Source organism: Schistosoma haematobium, chromosome 4 (assembly GCF_000699445.3).
Source record: "Schistosoma haematobium chromosome 4, whole genome shotgun sequence".
Classification (NCBI taxonomy): domain Eukaryota; kingdom Metazoa; phylum Platyhelminthes; class Trematoda; order Strigeidida; family Schistosomatidae; genus Schistosoma; species Schistosoma haematobium.
Window position 1 is genome coordinate 6,368,324 of NC_067199.1, and position 15,262 is coordinate 6,383,585.

General features: G+C 36.2%; 1 protein-coding gene across 1 annotated transcript in view; it reads right to left on the reverse strand.

The window, feature by feature from the left end:
• Window positions 1-3,600: 3,600 nt before the first annotated feature.
• SMC1B (Structural maintenance of chromosomes protein 1B) overlaps window positions 3,601-15,262 on the reverse strand; it is a 46,453-nt gene continuing 34,791 nt past the window's right edge. Inside the window, exons 24-29 of the mRNA XM_051215533.1 lie at window positions 13,077-13,134; window positions 11,304-11,390; window positions 10,031-10,126; window positions 8,844-8,942; window positions 6,830-6,964; window positions 3,601-5,394 (exon numbers count right to left, since the gene is read on the reverse strand). The gene's annotated coding sequence lies outside the window, so the exon portion shown is untranslated. The remainder of the gene's footprint in view (window positions 5,395-6,829; window positions 6,965-8,843; window positions 8,943-10,030; window positions 10,127-11,303; window positions 11,391-13,076; window positions 13,135-15,262) is intronic.

Genomic DNA, 15,262 nt, shown 5'->3' on the forward strand with positions numbered 1-15,262 from the left:
TTGAAAATCGGTAGACAACTTTTCTTCACACTGACGTATAAGAGACTTACTTGAGTCACAAACATTCAGCTGATTATCGCTCCCGATTTGTCACTCGCTTGTAAGTTCTTTAAACAGTTTATGAAGTAATTTCACATGTACACGTTTTCCTTTTTAAGGTGGTCTTAAAGCACAATGAAAGACTTTCTACTTGTTTTTGCGTTTTTCTAGTATGAAGGTGCAATTTTATTACCACGTAAGTCACTTAATTGAGTGAAGCAGTACTAAAACAATCAATGAAGTACTACGTAATAGAAAGAAAATGTTAAAAATGAGAAATGCAAGTCAATGGACAACACTGATCCGCTCTAAGATCCAACATCGAAATGGATAAATGATAATAAAACTTTTACTCAATAGTCAAACGATGTATCGAAACTAATTTCTTATATGCTGAGACCCGAATATGCACAATTTTTGTTCATAAGCTTCCGAGCTGGTTATAAGATAAAGCTTGATAAATTTGAATGGAGAACTGGAAAAATATGATATCTTCAGCACTCAATGCATACACACGATTATAGTTTGGAATACATATCAATGTACAATTAATTATGCTAAATTTCCTTAAACCTTGTTCGGTGGAACTACAATTATTGGACGACCTTTGAGGGACGCTAAAGTGACATCGAGAATATCGGCCTAGTTGGGAGAATTAAAAGAGGGTTATTAGTTGATGTCAGGAATAAGGATTTAGATGTTGAGTTAGAAGTTCAGGCTAGAAATTGGGATAAAAGTTTTCACCAAGACGTGATAGTAACGATAGTGCACAAATGTCATTTGCCATAAAGATAAGTGGATTTCACGCCAAAATCCGACGATTACTGCCCTTACTTTCATTGTTTCATCCATAAATTGTAGTCTAGCTATGTGTTCTTGCTTTCAAACACAGTAATGTTATCAGCCATTTGTAATATGAGTAAATCAGTTACAGGACAAAAATGAATAACACTAGCTTTCTAATATACAGTGGACTAATTCACATGTTAGGTTGAGAGATCTTCGTAAATTACATACTGTACCGATAAATGTTTCAGGCTGGAATACTTAATAGTTTAAGGAAGATGTAGCTATTTTTCTATAATAGCACAGTACTATGTAAGGTGCTGCGCAAACGTTTGATGCATTTTAGCACTCGTGAGTTTTAGGCGGTCGCTAAATTAGGAAAAAAATATTTATTCGCGGTGAACTATTTTTGTATGCACAGTAAGCAATATTAACATGTTACAAAAGTGACTCGACACTCACTTGAGCCGTTTACCCTTCTTGTAGGACTATAGACAGTTCACCAACATTACCTTAGTCAGTCTTTACCAAATATTTCCAGTAGCTTTTCATCCTTCCCATGTATGCCTTCAATTTTCGGCGCAATGTGTTTTCTGACCTAACTGTTTACCGTTTCCCTCAGGATCCCAAGTTAGAGCTTGCTTCGTGATGCAATATGGTGATTCCCTTAATGTATGTCTTGTCCGCTTCTAACGTCTTTTGCAAATTTTCTGCTGAGAAGGAAGCTGATATATTCTCTCCCACTGTAAGATCCATTTTGAATGTTTTGTGTGTTGGTGAAAATCCCTCCATGTATATACTTGTGCTTTGTTCCTATTGATCCCCTTAGTTGCACATTGTTGTCTTTTGATTACATTTGAATTGTTAATACTTGTATTTTTTATTATAGTTTTTGTTTTTCTTACGCATTCACTAAGTTTGTGTTTCTCTCCGAACTGCATCTGTGTTGTTTTACTTGACACTTGTTCTTGGCGGTAGCCATATTGCTTTGCTCCTCCTTTTGTGCGTGTGTACTATCCAGCCAGGATAGAATAATGTTCATTTGTTGTGACTGGTAATTTTCCCTCATCTTTTATCAACTCCTTTATTTATTGTAATTTAGATTTATTGATTGAACAATTATTGGTTGAATAGCCGGGTGGTAATATTTGTTTAGGTAACGATTTACATTTAAATTTATGATGAATTATAGAACCGCTATTTACCCGATTACTTGTTTTGATTTCGACGGGAAAGGGCGCGTGTCTAAAGTACCTGGACGGTTATTCTTCAACATCCAAACCGTAGTTTGGATTCTACACCCACAGTAGGCTGTTGTTGAAGGTTTCTGGTCAATGAACGTAGAGTATATTGTGTAAACAATTGTTTATAAATACTTGTACTGTTTTGATAATGATTGCGGTAGTTCTGGAAGTTTCAGGTCCATACAGTAGTACTGCCTTCGCGTTCGTATTGAAGATATTGGTTGACAGTTGTTTTGAGTTTCATATGTTCTTCATTTGTAGGAATGCGGTCATTGTTTTGCCAATCTTCGCCTTTACATCTATGATGCTGTCCAGGTACGTGGAAGATTCCATAGATTTTAGAGCTTCTCCATCTGATTCTCTGTGCATGTGTTTGTGTGGGAATGTTGTGCCATCTATAACCATTTTGTTGAATGCACATAGATTTGCAAATCTCTTCCCATTTTCATTCGTTTATATCAGTCAGTCCATGTTTTCCCATGATATATTCATATCAGGTGTTGTCCATTCCGACTTTTTCGTTTAGACATCCCATCAGAATGATCAGGTCCTTTCCTAAGTACTTCATCATGATCGATTGCACTATCTTGTAGAACTGATCTTTCTTATCGTCGTTGGAATCACTGGTAGGTGCAAAACTGAATAACATTTATCGTGATTCCCTTCTTTGTTCTGAACGGTGTTTTGATGATTCCAGATCTGTGAGATACCCAACTGCATTTCGTGCTTCTTTGGACAGCATCAGAGCGCCTCCCTGAGTGTTTGAAGCATTTTCCTCTTCGCGATAGGAGTACAGGAGCATCTCCCTAGAATCTAACATTTCAGGTTCAGCATGGATTCAATGGCTTACACTTATAACCTCTCTTTTGTTGCTAATTGACTCGTTATTTCGATATCCTACATTGTCCAGACGTTTCATTTATCTATATTAATTGTTGATGTGGTTGTTTTTACACTGAGCAGCATCACTGATGAACAAGGTGGATCTGATACAGATGTGAAGGCGCGGATCGGCAAAGCAAGAGCAGGATATTTACAACTGAGGGACATCTGGAACTCAAAACAACTGTCAACCAACACCAAGGTCAGGATTTTCAATACAAATGTCAAGACAGTTCTACTATATGGGGCAGAAACCTGGAGAACTACGAAAGCCATCATCCAGAAAATACAGGTGTTTATCAACAATTGTCTACGCAAAATACTTCAGATCCATTGGCCGGACACTATTAGCAACAACGTACTGTGGGAGAGAACAAACCAGATCCCAGCAGAGGAAGAAGCGCTGGAAGTGGATAGGACACACATTGAGGAAAGCATTCAACTGTGTCACAAGGCAAGCCCTCACATGGAATTCTCAAGGCCAAAGGAGGAGAAGAGGAAGACCAAAGAACACATTACGCCGAGAAATGGAAATAGACATGAGAAAAATGAACAAGAATTGGATGGAACTAGGAAAGAAGGACCAGGACAGAGTGGGTTGTAGAATGCTGGTCGGCGGCCTATGCTCCATTGGGAGTAACAGGCGTAAGTAACACCGACCTAGAAAGAAATTCTAAAAGTTCATACAAGATGCATTCATCCCGTGTCAAAGACACTTAGATTCTGAGATACAGTAGTAACACACTACTAAGTGGAAGATCGTAAAACAGGATCCACTTTTGTCGGCACAGTGAAACATTACTGGAGTTAATAATTCTTGCACTTCTGCTTTTACGGGATCACATATGTCATCTGTACACTTTGCATATATATTTCAAATGCATTACTGTCTCAGATCTTATCGAATCCAGAGCGATCTGATATATAATCTTGAATCAAGCAATCCTCATTTAGAAGTTATTTCGACAGAAATGTTTTAACGGCCAGCTGACTGACTGAAATGACAGGAATAGTGGCCTGTCTACAAAAATACATCTTATTTCTTCTAACGTTCTATATGAGATACAATGCTACATCCAGTTACAAATTTCCCAGAATAGCTTGGACCGTTACAGAAGAAAAAAACGCTTCAAAATATCAGTGGTTTGCTGTTACATTGAAAAGCACATACAAACATAGAAAATGGTTACCCTGTCCCAGTAGATGTTTACTGTGATTGATCATTGGAAGTATAAAGAACAAAACACCAGTTCTGTAATCCGAATGTTGGTTCATTGGATGAAATTGAGCCACTGCAGTTACCTAATACACTACACTGCAGAATGAACTAATGCTAAATTATAAGGGCGAGATCTGAAAATTACGTAGCAAGTCAATTACAGTTGTATTAGTAAAGATGGCTAGTAAATAAAGATGAGTCTACGGTCAACAGTTAGGCTCTCTGTTGCTGCTTTTAAAAGTGATACCTACTTTTTCTTTTCTAGAGCGTTAGAAAACCTGCATCAATGTAGAAATATTATTCTCAATGCATCGAATGGCAACAAAACACATTGCATCACTCCGCGAATTACTTGTATCGTACTTTACAAGAAACATACATTTTGAGTTATACAAAATTGAAAACCATTTATTTGACGTATATAATAAAGATAATATATTGACAGTAATTTCTGTAGAATCCACCACTTATCCAGAAGAATATATTTTATTTGATAAAAGAAAACTCAAAAAGTAGGAGTGATCAAAATCAATGTTTTAAGTCAATATTATGCATGTTTCTAATCGAAGGAATGGACTGAATATTGAAGCGGGGAATAATTGATTAGCTTCATTACATTGCCAGCTTACGCCACTTACTAGTAAGACTGTAGGTCCTCATAGTATGACAGAGATCTGAACACTTCAAAAAACCACATGAGAAATAGAAACAATGTAGCTTTCAGTCGTTTGGTGGTGACGATAGTCAGAAGTCAACCAGGAGGCATCAGGTTTGAATCTCATAACAATTAATTTGGCATTGACTGTAGAATAGTATTCACTAGTTCTCATATGAAGTGTAGTTCAAAATTCAGCACATAAACTCGCATTTGACAAATGAATTGCATACAACCAAAAAATAAATATGCATCTACATTGTGAAAATCCTAAATAGCGAAGATTAGTGCGTTTTTACCTTTGAAATACAATTTTATAAAAACTACAGCAGGCTAATGTTTAGAAAACCAAATCTCTAACGACAATGAAATGAAGAGTCAAATAAATCAAATAAGGAAATAAATTAAAATAAAAACAAGTATGAGGGAGAGAAAATATAAAATTAACAGGATTAAATTCAATCCATGAATTATAAAATGTTACGTTTATTCATTAGATACATTAAGGTGTTCATAGCTGCATCTAAATACGATAAAGTTTCCTGGAGTCTTGGTATCACACATTCAACCTATTCAATGGATAAAAAAAAACAAAATTCACTACAAACAGGTGGAATTGAGGAGACCTTTTTGGAAAAAATGTCTGAAGCTAAGGTGAACCACAATGTTTTCATAGGTTAATAAGTGATAAGTCTAGTAACTTCGTCTATTTTCTGGTTCATTCTGTGAACTAGTATTGTATTTAGAGGATAATTTATAAGTTTTAACTTTCTCTGTAATTGTATTTTCCACATCAGTCAGTCAGTCAGTAACAACGTAGAACTTCGTACGCGCGTACATCAGTTCGAGTTGCCACACCACATTAGCACACAGATGCAGTTGTCGATTCAAATCACGTAGTGGTAGAGGTAGTAAGAGTATAAGCAGTAATTGGGAAGATTAGGGTTTGGAGATGTTATTTAAAGAGTATAATCCTGTGTAATAAATTTGGGAAGAGAAAAAAAAGAGACAAGGAGAAATAAGGAGATCAAACTTTGGGAGAACACAAAGACTGGATGCACCTGCCCCATTACAAACGATTTTGAGCCATGTCATTCAGGGTCTCTAACCATCGGTTGCTATCATCTTGCGGTCCCCAACCAGATAGTCTACACCTACCAACATGACTCAGTCTACTTGTCAGTGACCTCATGGACTTATGCCATGTTTTGATCTGGCCACCCCTAGCTTTCTTCCAATCTACTCCTATACCATTGAACATCGCACGTCGAGGCAGTCGGTGGTTGGGCATACGTAACACGTGTTCCAGCCATCTCAAATGATGAAGTTTCACTACTTCATCAATTGATTTGCCATCCTTACCTAGTACACGAAGTGTGAATCGAGTTGGTTCTTTATTTTGACATGGTGCGGTCAAATGAATTACCCTACTTGGATCCTGTATGCACGTTTCAGAGACGCAGCACACATCGATGGAGCGAGATTTCAAAGTCCTAGCTTAGGAAGCCTGTTGTCCTATTTGGCACAGTGTTTGGACGTTAAGTGCTCCTACGTGTAGTTTGGAGCGTGGTTTCAGGAGACCAGGAATAACGTTCCGCGTGCTCGAATCGTTTGCCGTAGCGGTGCCAGGTGATAAAGAGACGTGAGAAGGGTTAGTCATGAAGATAAGATAGATATTAGGAGGTGTAGGAAGGATTTGAATGTGACCGACTTGGTCTCGTGTGCTGTTACGGGTATGAGGGCTGATGTTACTTCCTGATTGCCCACATCGTGGAAGGGTATTTCTTGAGGAACCTGAAAAGGAAGTTGGATTAATGTTGGCCTTAACGTCTCATCTATCAGAAGGTAAAGATAGATCGCGTAGGCATGTAACAATACTAGTTATTGCAATATGTTTTCATAAATCAAAAAAGTCTAGGGCATTTATTTGACTACAATACTGTCGAAAATGTATTCAAAACATGCAGCGTATATGTATTTGCTAAACTGTACAAAACAACTTACACTTGATCGGTTTAAAACTTCCCATCGTTTATCCAAACTATTGTAAACTAAATTATACGCTGCAAATACTAATGAACAACCACGTATAAATATGCTTAAGACAATATCTTTCGGTATAGGTGGATAAAAACATCTCTAGATTAAAAAATAAACAAAACAACGGTAATAAATATTACAATTACTGTGACAACTGATATTTAATGCAAGGGAACATTGTGATTAGCACAGACAACTCAACAAAGTTTACAGAGACACGATAAGCATACTGAAATAAATCCATAAAGAAGTTAACTCATCCACATATCGATTTTATTGATGCTTAACCAATATCACAAATAACTAAAATAGAGGTGTTATGTTGGAGAAAAACAGACTGTTTGTTCTTATTGCACTGAGTGCTGTATGTTCGGGGACGTAATTGACAAGAAAGCAGTCAGATGATTTCTCTCTTGTCCAATAATCGGTCAGTTCACCTACATTGACACATCAATCAGTGAACAACAACCTAGGCGTTAAAGCCTATTAGTCTTCGAGCTTCTTCTAACTCGATGAACGACGAAAAACTGAAGGGAGAGAGATCAATTCTTAACTGTACTCAAAACTTGTACAACAACAACATCAATACAATTAAGAAATCACAGTGTATAAGTGATACAAAACCAGAGTGTAATAGGGGAGTAATTAATTAGTAATAAATCTAGAGTAATAAGACATGACAAGGAAGAAAAAGAGGTTACGTCGTAAAATGATCCAAGGTTACAAATAATAAAAGAACGTTGCTTAATGATCAAGAAGATAGGAGAGAAGATGAAGATAAAAATAATTTACGGTTGAGAAATATGACAGATTATTGTCCACTTAACAGATAAAAAATAAATGAAAAACAAATAACGGTTGAACGATAATCACAAAAAAAATTGTCACAAAATTTACAATATCACAAAACAATAATTAAGACAAAAACATACTGAAGACGGAGATGAAATCCGTGGGAATAAAATATTTTACACGTATTGCTTTCGCAAGCAGAGTTCAAGCTTGAATAACCAACACGACAGCAGTGTATAAGTTTTTGATTCGACTTCTCTTTGATCTTAATCCTTTGACCGTATAGATCATTTCGGAAGATGATTACCTCTCATATTCCTCGCTCATAAATTATTTTCATCCTCCTATTTTCCTCCAATCTCTCAATTATTAAGCAACCTTCTTTAGATATGTAAAATCTCATATCACTTTATGATATTTCATTGAAATCATGAACCGATCAATGTTAGACCACCATAGAAAACCTAGAAACATTGAAGGGTCGTTTTGTCCCAGTACGGGACTCCTCAGCAATGCGCGTGCACAATCCCGCATGCGAAACTGCGACCTAGGACCTTAGGTTTTGCGGGAACGCTTAGCCTCTTGACCGTTGAGCTGGCATCCGACGGTGTTTACGTCTAATTTCAACAAATCCAGGATACTGCGCGACCATCTCCAACTGCTTCACACTCAATACGGTTGAACTCCACCAATCACGGTCGAGAAATCCCCTACTAGGACGAAATAGCAGTGCAGTGATTATAGGTTTTCAATAGTGATCTAACATCGGTTCATGATCTCAATGAGATTCAACAATCTCTACAACCTCATTCTGAGAACTTTATGATATAATTTCTCCACTTTCTTCTATGGAGTCATATGTTTATCAAATAAATATAAATACATTTGACACGGACTTATGGATCAATCAAAAGTTTAGAAATAGAATGCATAAAAATAGAACAGTGTGTGTCAAAGTATTAAACAACAAAGCTTTAGATAATAATCATTCGTATGATAATCCTAAATTTTATACATCCGCACTATACATTTCATTATGTCAAGGGGAAATATAAAAGTGGACTTTACACAAATTTAATATGAAAGGCATGCTGCTTGTTATGTTAGAAGAAATTCATAGAAAAACGTAATGCTGTACAAATAATATATATATATATATATATATATATATATATATATATCTTACCCGACTAGGATTGGCCAGATGCTCTTCAATAGTTTTACGCGGTGGTTGTGTTAAACAATCTTTAGCATCTCGAATGTAGGAGAATAATTCGAATAAAAACTACAATAAAAGTTAATTAAACCGTAATCAACTGACGAAGGATTAAATAACTGTGAGTTTATGAACAACACATAAACGCAATAATCACATTAAGATGATTGTAAACATAAGAATTATTTTCATTTTTTTTCAGTGGGAACATTTAAGAAATCCAAGACAACTGTTTAGTTCTTAAGTCAACTTATTGATCAGTTATGCATTGATTTGAATTATATGTTTGGAGTCTGACATTAGTTCTTTTAAGTTATTTGGAGATAATAAAGTCAGAAGTGACGATAATACTTAGTCAAATGACATTGGGCGTTTGCTGTGCTATAATATATTTTTAATTAGTTAAAGCAAGAACTTATGGAGTACAGCTTATATAAGGCAACCAAAATGGACATATTTTTTATTAATTATTTACCTTTGAGAAAATAGGTGGTCGCAAAACTATGGAACTTTTTGGTTTAAAAAAAATTCCAACTGATATTACTATCCTCGCTCCCAATAAATTGGGAGATCAATTCAATTACCGTGGTAATATGATTTCAAGTCTAACACTTTTACTATGAGGATTCAAAGTGAGGGCTTGCCTTGTGATGCAATTTGATGATTTCCGCAATGTATGTCCTACATTATGACACACATTCATAAAAACTGGGTGGAATGTGACTATCAATGAAATCAATGACGCACATTTCGTCTTATTTGAAACGCCTCAACTGGATGTAATGGCATCTTAGAATTGATATTCATTCAGGCTATCTGTTATTAATAGCCAAAACAATAAAGTGTTGCATTGAAGACTAAATTACTGTATCCAAGTCCCAGAGTGTGCGTTAACTCTGGAATGTAGGTACATCCATTTGACGAGTCTTGAACACGACGAAACATGCATCATGAATTTTACCGATAGCCACATTTCATCCAATCTATACATTCATTATAGTAGTAGTTTACGGCATATTGAAAAAGATCTACAAGAATTACATCACAATTATATCGCTAGATTGACACATGAACTTTCTCTATATCAATCATCATATAGAGTATAAATAGACGGTAGTGATAGTAAAAATGGATAATTATGATTATCCTTGACTTACCGATTGACTTTCAGTTAGATCATTTACACTTGTGGAAATTTCTGCAGATTTTATTTTTTCAAGGGATTTTGTGACATAATTTAAACAATCTTGTATCTTTAGAAAGAAATTAAAAAAAAATAATTAATAAAGGAATTTATCATTGTATTTTATAAAATGAGAGTAAGAATATAGTCGTATTGGCGGAAGTAAAGCATATGGATGAGTCAATTAGATTCCAGAAAGAAATTCATAGTTGCCCTATAGTTGTTGTTAATCCGTGATGAAAACCCTATTAATTCAAACATATAAAGGCTCGTTAAATAAGTTAAAATTATTTATCCATCATAATTATATTAAATCTTTTTTTTTAAATCATAAGTTGTTTTGTAACCAAACACTGTTTTCTCGTTGGTTAGGAAATAGTTCAAGATCGTTTATATATTTTCACCAAAGTATTGATATACAATATGATGAAATAGGAGTGAGAGCAATATATCCAGTAACCGTTGTCGTCGACATCGTATGTTCGGGCACAGAGTAGAAGCCAGTGGCTATCCTGTTGTAACCTTTTTTTACTTTCTTTATAAAAAGTGACTGTAACTTCCTTAACTGAAAGAATTCTCTCTGGTTGTACTTTTCCGTCTCCCCCATTATTATTACACTACCATACACTAATCTGTGATCGTTATTGTTCTTTTTTCTCTCTTATACGCACCTCACATTCTTTTTCTCTGCTCATTCTCATTATTATTGTGTGGCGCAGATGTATCTGGTGCACCATTGTACCAATAATTATGTGTTCAAATAAATAAATGATGAAATAACAGACTTCGAGTTATCTTAGTTGTCATATGATTTAGTAGCAAGTTACATATTAATTAGTCAATTATATACGTACATATATTCGTCCAAAATATCACATATTATGTTAGAACAGTCAAAAATAATAGTCGAACTACAAGTGTTATATCAATGATGAAAAAAATCATACATAGAAAGCAATATTTGGAAGAGAATAAATGAATTCAACGAATAAAAATCTATACCGAAGATGACGATTACAAAAAGAATAAACAAGAGTACAACTGAATTACTGCTACGGATTTATAGTTATACCACTCTTAATGTCATGATTATTGTATGAATTCAAACAAAAATTTTCTACACCTACTAACACAGTTAAAACCGAACATTATTAAGCTTTGTTGATTGATCATAAGTTTTGGTTTGGTTACGTGACTGTATAATTTACATTAATTTATGTGAAAAAAGTAGACATGCTGTCACTGACCTGTTGTAATTTATACGGTGATCCGTGATTGTCTTTTATAATAGAATGATATGATGTTGATGTGTTTGTACGATGAACATTCAAGTCCTATTTAAAAAAATCAGGGAAATAAGTAAACACAGGTTGAATGAATTACTTATTTTAAAGTCAACATGGGTTCTGTTTATAGGGAATTTAGAGACATTAATATAGGGGTTTTTACGGACTGTTGGGTTTTATGGTTTACATTACAGACTGACATTGGTGAGTAGTGACCAGTGGAGTTCAACTACGAGGAGTTTAAAGGAGTTACCACGAATGGGGTTGTATGATGGCAGAATATCGAAAATTAATTGAAGTTCGAAATACACACAGTTGATACTAATTTAGTGGTTTAAAGGTAAGCGATCCCAGTAATATCTAAAGGTATTGGGTTCGATCCCAGGTGAAAGCACGAATATGCATTGTTGATAAGTCCTTTATTAGAAGGAAAAATCTGTGTAGAGCTCCTTAGTTTTCAGTGACTGTTTAAATGACATCGGTCCGTGATGAAAAATCGAAGATCTCTACAAACCGTCCATCAAAATATGTTTCGATCTGTTACGCCCCAATAAGCATAATGAATGGTAACTTTTGGGATCCATTTATGGACCAATAGCATTTAAGATTCTCCCAAGTGGGAAATACGACATGAAGGTGAAAAAAGCGCTTTTGGCGCAAACAGAGAAATTCAAATTTTCTAAATAAAATTACAAAATTAGGTCCTCTTCTAAGTGAGTTCTCGGGATCTAACGTCCCCAACACTTTCATGAGAACAAGAGCTTACCTGGAAGGTCTGTTATTCAATCACTTATGAGGGATCATAGATCCACAATGTAGTGTACTAGTAAACAAAAACCCGATAAATCTCTAGCGTTCTCCAGCCAATTTCAGACTGTGATGAAAATTGTCTCAAAAATTGAACAGATTTTAACAAGTCATATAGCTAAAAAAGTGAATACAATCTTCACAAACGTAGTTTGTACTGCCCTATGGTCCGACCTAATCGTTAACATATTTCTAACGTTTGAATGTCAACTAGCTGCGCAGAAGAAGAGGATTAAGACTGCATAGATATTTAGAGATTACCAGATTGACAAGAGCAGGTGGGAGGTGGTATTGGCTAGAAGAACGATTTACTTGCTTATGTTAAATACCTGAATACAATTACCAGGATGAAATCGAATCTAAGGTTATATATTAATTTAAATGTAATTTCCGTTCATTTGACTTGAAATTTAGTGTAACTTTTGTTTAGTCTAACACTCATTTGTATTCATTAATCCAATGACATTTTTCATATACATATTCATCTGTATTAACTTTTTGTAAAAGTTGATAAGCTCTAATAATTACAAAAATTAATTGTGTGTATAGATAAATGCGTTTAATACTTGGATCTCTATCTATAAACCTTCTAGACAAGCTAGGGCTTGTTTCTAGTTAGAAGGCAGGGAAGAAGATGATAGTAAGGAGTCTTGGTCATTACCATTAAAGCCACGGTGGGGAATCATTCGCTTAGTACATAAAATTATCAGTATATTACATAACAATCTGAGATGACAGGTTTGTTTAGACAGATTATTTATCGTTTATGTTCGAATTCAAGTTGAGGAACGCTTTGTACGCAAAATGTTTTTAAACATTAAATATCGAACTGTAAATGTATAACAGTTGATAAGAGGTGTTAATACAATTATAAATGAATAATTAATTAACAGGTAGAAATATAATAATTCTATTTTAAAAACTCACAGCTTCATATACTAAATCACCATAGACTGAAAGAACAGCACTAATATGACCATATGAACTGGAACAATGAAGAAAGGAAATCAAACAAAAGATAATTGAGAATTAGATTAGAAAATAAGAAATAATAACAAAACTAAACAGGGAAAAGACTTTTAAGAAAAAATAAAGGGTCATATGTGTTAGTGTACTGCTTCAATGCAATAGATTTTAGTATATGGAATAGGAAAAAGAAAATAATAAGGGAAAACAAAGTAGTGTAGGTAATAATGAGGGCAGAAAAATCTTAATACAGTAAACGGAGAATTGACATTACGTATATAAACGAATGAATATTAATAAAAGATCCAGTAAACAAAACAAAAACACGATGAAAATATGACCTGTGAATACATAACCAGCTAAAATTATTCTAGTTGACATGAAGGAGGTCAATTGACTTTCAAGTTGACTCCTTACGGAAAACTTACTCTTATATAAGTAGCTAAAAGGATGAGCTATAAAACAGGATCAAACACGACATCACATATAAGTTCCCGACCGTTGTTGCTACCTTGACGTGGTGGTCAGGCTTGCCTATCGTGATGAAGCAACCGATCTATACTGGCTGGAACAACCGTTCCTCAAGGTCCTACCATGTCAGACAGGTCGGTTGAAGAGCGGTAAGACAAAAAGCAACAAACCCAAGGTCCGAAGGCGAAGTCGTTCTGCTGGCTGTACAGAGGTGTGACAGCAGTAAGGTGTTTCCTTCAGACAACCAGCATGACAGCGATGCTGTCTTCCCACAAGGAGGAATGAGGTTAGAAAAGGTCGACCCCGAAAACGCACACCTCGCCTTATCCCACGGATATCCGTCTCCGGCGGTAAGGTCTCAATAAGTACGGAGCTAACACAAAAATTACCCATAAAAAGGTCGTGTGTGACCGATCTCAAGCAGTTGTCCCTTGGGCACGCTCCCAGGTCACTAAGACCACCTCTAATCCAATTTCCCTTTCAGGTACCTCCAGAAGAACCCTTCCTCGGTGTGGGCAACCGGGAAGTGATAACCGCCTTCATACCTCTAACAGCACTCAAGACCACTGTATTCATAATCAACCTCACTCTTCAATTCCTATTATTCCTCCTACATCGACTTTCAACTCTAAACTTCCTCTTTCGGCTTCCCCTTCAAGTGTCACCACAACCAACGATTCTAGTGCTCAAAACACTGTCCCAGGTCTACTGAAACCTCGCTCCACACTACACATTGGAGCCTTCAACGTACGCACCCTATGTCAAATCGGTCAACAGGCTTCCTTGGCTAGAACCCTAGAATCTCGTACCATTGATGTATGCTGTATCTCTTAAACACGCATACAGGATCTCAGTGTGGTCATTCACTTGACCTCACCTCGTCAAAACGGAGACCCGACGAGATCAACCCTCCGTGTATCTGGTGACCCGATGGCAAGTTCTCGTGGAATGGCAGGTGTAGGCATAGCACTAAGCATGAGGGCCGAACAAGCACTACTAGAGTGGATCCCCGTCAACAGTCGTCTATGTGCTGTTCGGCTGAACGGCTACGTAAGAACTCGGAAGGATAGGGACACACGTCGTTGCCTTTTTGTCGTTTCTGCCTACGCTCCCACCGACTGCAGCTCAGATGAATTTTACAGAAAGCTAAACGTTCAGACATAGTACTCGTAGCAGGTGACTTCAATGCTCAGATAGGTAGTTTAAACCAAACAGAAAGGCATTTAGGTGGATATTTTAGTATTCCGACACAGCGAACAGATAATGGTGATCGTCTGCTGCAACTGTGTTCAGACAATCGCTTATTTTTAGCAAACACAAATTTTAAGCATAAGGAGAGACATCGTCTAACATGGCGACCCTCTACACCAAACCAACGATGGACTCAAATAGACCATATTGCCATCAGTCATCGTTGGAGAGGGTCGGTAGAAGATTGTCGCTCAATCTGGAGTACCTGCTTGGACTTTCACCACACCCTAATACGGGCACGCATCTGCTTGCGCCTCGCTGGACGCAAAAAAGCTACAGTACAAAGACCCATTAGAACTGAATTGAGTAGCGAGAAAACCAAAAGTAGGTTCCAGGAACAACTGAGGTCACAATTAGGTAGTTCTGAAAACGAGGCTGACCCAGATGTTGCTTGTAAAGATATACAAACATCAGTGACATCTATC